This window comes from Typha latifolia, chromosome 5, assembly GCF_019914945.1.
Source record: "Typha latifolia isolate L0001 chromosome 5, TyphaL0001v2, whole genome shotgun sequence".
Lineage (NCBI taxonomy): Eukaryota > Viridiplantae > Streptophyta > Magnoliopsida > Poales > Typhaceae > Typha > Typha latifolia.
The window spans coordinates 4238221-4243906 of NC_133090.1; the positions used below are offsets into that span (position 1 = coordinate 4238221).

Sequence of the window (5686 nt, forward strand, 5' to 3'; positions counted from 1 at the left end):
TCAACGACAAAGGCTTGTCTCCCTAACAAAATGTGCCTCCGTTTTCAAATCTCAACCCCCTAATTACGGCATACAAACGTTCTTTACTTTACGGCTGTTTTGCCAGTCCAAGTAAATTAAAAGCTCGGTTTCTTTCAGTATTGAGTTTGGTTTTCATTATTAATAAAGTTTTATATAGAGTTTACGTAAAACCCTAGTTATAACAACACGCTGTTATGCTTTGACAATCCGGATAATTTGGCATTAACAAGCTTATAACCAGGTGCATGTCATGAGGGTCATTCCACTGTCAATGTGAAGCACTAAACAATGTATTTGCCTAAACCTAATCCCCAATAACCTATTCCTCTGAAGTCAAAGCTTCATAATTTCTTTTGTCTTTCCACTGTTTTAAAAAGACCGGTTTCCCGCAGTTGATCCCGTTAATTAACGACCTTGTTTCAAAAGTTTCAAACTGCCAAACTACCGGTTAAAGCCCAATCCCACTCACTCCACCACTATACTATAAATTAAGTCTCCTACTTATACTACTTGTCCATCACCTCATACCACTATCCAAAATGGAGACTAAGAAACTTTGTTTCCTTTTGACGTGCCTCTGTTTACTGTACCATTCTTGCTTGGTCTCTGCGTTTAACTACGCAGACGCACTCCAGAAGTCTATCCTCTTCTTCGAAGGGCAGCGGTCCGGGAGACTGCCTGCCGATCAACGGATGACGTGGCGCGGAAACTCCGGCCTATCCGATGGCTATCCTTATCATGTACCTACATGCTCTCATGCATAAGCAATAATCTCTAATTCACAATGTAATTAACAGTAGTGTTATATGTGCTTGTTTTGTTCATGCCCATATATTAATATTCAGGTGGATTTGGTTGGTGGGTACTACGACGCAGGCGATAACGTAAAATTCGGCCTTCCGATGGCCTTCACGACGACCATGCTGGCGTGGAGTGTCATCGAGTTCGGCGGGTTGATGCGCGGTGAGGCCGGACATGCGAAGGCCGCCGTCCGTTGGGGCACGGACTATCTTCTCAAGGCCGCCACTGCAGCTCCCAATACTCTATATGTTCAGGTAACGAATAAACTTTGAACTAAAGTTGTCAAAATTGGACTGCGACCGGATAATTAATTGGATGAGTAAATCAGTGAAAAAGTTGACTCAGTTTCTTTAAGATTTTAGAAAAAATATATATATATCGACTGCTTAAAAGTCGGCCGATTCAATTACTCTGTTTTTTTAACTCTAGGATTAATTTTTTTCCTAACTTTAAAATTACTCTGAGTTTAAAAAAAATTACAAGTTTATTAAAATATGATTTTGTTTAAGTTTATACGATCTGATGAACACGCAGAAGTGTAATGATTATTTAAAATTGGCTAAACAGTAGAATAAATGCAATTATAATACGTTTGTAAGAAATATTATCTTTATTTATATATTATTTAAGTATTTTAAAATGTTTTTAGACAAAATAATAGTTTGACGGATGACCCACTGGTTGAATCAACAACTCACAGTCCCAAACTCTGCTTTGATAACTAAGCTTTTAACACTCTCTTTCCCTACTACTCCCAGCGAAATTTGAACTCAAACCTTTTTACTCTGTATACTGCAACCTTAAAAACTTTAGCTGATAGAGAACGGTGACTTTATGACAGGTTGCAGATCCAAACCAAGATCACCAATGCTGGGAGAGGCCCGAAGATATGGACACGCCTCGCAATGTGTATCGGGTAACGAGCCAAAACCCAGGATCCGACGTTGCGGCGGAGACCGCTGCAGCACTGGCCGCAGGTTCTATCGTGTTCCGGCGATCTGACCCTGCTTACTCTGCAAAGTTACTGCATACGGCAATGAGAGTAATCACACTAGACTCAGATACCCATAGCTTTCAGTTTGTAGACAATTTAAAGTCACCATTGAAACAAACTGAGGTGCTTGTCACAATGCAGGTGTTTGATTTCGCAGACAGGTACAGGGGATCTTATAGTGACTCACTTAGTTCAGCTGTGTGCCCCTTCTACTGCTCCTACTCTGGCTACCATGTAAAGAGTTACAAAATTTTATTTGGATATATTATACGGTATTGGAATAATTAATTCTACAGAATATAATCTTTGTAATGGAACCAGGATGAGCTTCTCTGGGGTGCAGCGTGGCTTCACAGGGCATCCAATAACTTCTCATACATGTCATACATCCAATCCAATGGATTAACTTTGGGTGCTCAAGATGATGATTTTTCCTTCAGTTGGGATGACAAGAGAGTTGGTGCCAAAATTCTTCTCTCCAAGGTAGGTACCTACTACTTTGTATAATTATGTGAAAATTATGAAATAACACCCTACTTTTACTATATTATAAATAAAGTTCTGTGTTTCTATTATTATACAATAGTAGTTTTGGATCCACTGATTTTATGGTAAATTAAGTTAAGTTAAAGGTAGAATTAAATTATATTTATCTATCAAATGGTATCATATGGTTCAGTATTCTTTAGCAAATAAAAGCTCTATTTATAAATAATTGAAAGGGAATTCTTTATTTAGAATATATATCAAATTGGAGGGCGTTATTTGTAATTTTCTCTATAATTACTTAACCATCCTGTATTAAGTTGCATATAATACAGAGAAGGCTAAGTGGGTTTGTTTTCTATGCTCATATAGGGCTTCCTGAGAAATAAGATTCAAGCATTCTAGTTGTACAAAGTGCATTCAGACAACTACATTTGCTCTTTGGTCCCAGGAACTAGCAGTTTCCAAGCTCAATACACTCCAGGTTAATACTTTATTACTCTCATATTTTATCTTTATTTTGTGAATAGTTTTGTTGCTTACAAGCAATATACACATACAGGGGGGCTCCTTTACAAAGAAAGTGAGAGCAACCTGCAGTATGTGACAGCCACTTCATTCCTCCTCCTCACTTATGCCAAATACCTAAGATCCAGTAATGCAGCAGTATCGTGTGGGTCGTCCTTAGTAACCGCTAATAAGTTGATATCACTGGCTAAAACTCAGGTACACTATCCAGCAAATTCTTGAGAGTATGATGAGATTTTTAACTCAAGACCTCCTGCTCTGATACTATCTATCTGGTGCTGCCAGGTTGATTACATACTAGGCCAGAATCCTGCCAAGATGTCGTACATGGTAGGGTTCGGGCTGCGCTACCCCACGCATGTACACCACCGGGGATCTTCGATTCCATCGGTTTACGCACACCCTGGTCATGTTTCGTGCAATGATGGATTTCAGTATTTACATTCGAACTCTCCGAACCCTAATGTGCTTGTCGGCGCCGTCCTAGGTGGCCCGGATAGTAGAGATGGCTTCGCCGATGATAGGAGCGACTACCAGCAGTCGGAGCCGGCAACATACATCAATGCCCCGATGGTTGGGGCTTTGGCTTTCTTTGCAGGCACACCATTGATGGGCTGATTCATTGGAAGCCCTCTATCTTGATACTATGTAGTAAATATAGATCATGGTAGAGTGGAAGTTAGAAAATGAGGCTTTCATAACCATATATGCTGGAGTAGTGGAACGTTTCTATATAGCAGCAAAGCACTTGTTTCAAATATATATGTGATGCTCTATCAAGATCTATCCGTGATTGTTTCTTACCAGGCACTTTAAATACATTTTCACTAGCAAATAAAGGTGCGCAAAGAAAGGAGCAATTCGATACACACTAGTGATAGTGAATCGTTGACATAAGATTCCATCCCTGGATCCATAAATTTTTTATCGGTTTGATAAACAATTTCTAATATACTAGGACTCAAAGTAAATTATTAAAATAGATAAGATAAATAGACATGATCAATGAGTCCAATTTTCTTATGATGTGATCCGATTTGACCTTATTTGCATTAATGGACTCAAGTCGAGACCATGGATAGATCCAACCAAAACCCAATTTGGGTTTGGACCCATAGGGGTGCACCTCCTAACCCCTAACCCATGGAGACCTGACCCACCAATGAGGTTGTGGGGACATTAGGAACGTGGCCCTCTTGAACCGCACCGAAACTAGGCACCAAGGAATTGAGATGAAAGATTGGTCCAAGGTGTTCAAACTCGAATCGTGCCACTCAATTTTTCCAAGTACTCAGAGGAGACCCATTGGATTGGTTGCACCAAGTGAAAAAAATTCTCTAGCAACCATGAAACTCCACCACACCAGCAAATTCAACTAGCATCCTTCCATCTTCAATAGGAGTCTAGTCGTTGGTTTCAAACCACAAATAGGGCTAGACCCTTTACAGGTTGGGCTGACTTTACTGCAGCCATGTGTACTCAATTCAATTCCACCGAATACGAGGACTTTTAGGAGGCTCTATCTCAAGTCTACTAGTGGACCACTATTCGAGCCTAAGAAGCCAATTCACAACTCTATAACATGTTCATCAGGTGACCAAGGCTGACGTCCATGTGGAGGTGAAGGCCATGATTTCGTAGTCCTTACTCGAAGCTAAAAGCTTCGAGGCTATTACCTAGGCTTGGGCTCGACTTTAGAAGGGAGCTCTAGCTGGGGCAATGACCCATCAGCCAAGTCCCAAGATTAGGCCCATCACCAAGCCACCAACTTTGCAATGTCCTCCACCTTAGGAACCCTAATCGAGGGGGGAAGGACAACTACCAAAGGCTCACTCCTATGGAGATGGCTGACTAGAGGGCTAAAGGCCTATGCTTCTTTTGTAATGAGAGGTTTACACCCAGCCACAAATATAAGAGGTAGCCCTTGGCCATCATGTTCTTGGAGGTAGACGAGGAGAGGGAAGAGGTGGAAGCTTGGAATGGGTGAGACATTGATGTGGAGTAAGCCGTAGATAAGCCAAGTTGAGCTTAGATGCTCACTCGGGCTCGCGGGCCCCTCGCACCCTACGGGTGGAGGGCACAAGTTAGAATCCTGATAAACTCGGGTAGCATGCATAATTTCATGGAGTTAAAATTGGTGCGATGGCTTGGGTTAACCGTGAACCCAATAGTTGGGCTTGATGTGGCAATAGGAGATGAAACGATCTTATGGGCGGACGAGAAATGTGAAGTGGCTAAGGTCTAGATCTAAGGCCATGAGTTTGAGCTCGACTCTAGTACTTGTGATCTAATGGATGTAGAGGCTTGGCACTATTATATTTGATTTCAGAGAACTTTTGATGGAGTTCAAAGTCTGGAGGCAAGGCAGTTCAGCCTGAGCGCATGGAATTGCAGACTCAAGTCACTTACTAGGCTCTAAATGAATTACCACGGGTAGATTGTCTGGAGATTCTGATGCACTTGGATGCAAGCCCAATTTGATCAAAGGAGAATTAACTCGAGTGTAGGGAGGAGCCAAACCCCATAGGACCAACGAAGATGATTCAGGCCAACCACTCTAAACTCGATCAAGATTGGACTAGACTCACTTTACTGCACCACACCAAGGAGGCTGCTATTAAAACTAAGGTGGTGCAGGTTAGACCTGAGCCAAATCTAGAAACGAAACAGATAAGAGGAACCATGGGGGGAAAGCTAAAGGGCTTACTCATGCTAGACACAAGCACAACCCAATGGAGGCCTAACATGTGAAGAAGCGCAAAGGACAATGACGGATGGAAAAGCGCAAGAGACCACGGCTTGCAAGCGAAGAAGCTCATCTATAAAAGGAGTTCATCTTATTCTCGTATTGGCAGT

General features: G+C 41.7%; 1 pseudogene; it reads left to right on the forward strand.

Annotated features, from left to right (window-relative positions):
- Positions 1-554: 554 nt before the first annotated feature.
- LOC140789083 (endoglucanase 1-like) lies at positions 555-3616 on the forward strand (annotated as a pseudogene).
- Positions 3617-5686: the final 2070 nt, after the last annotated feature.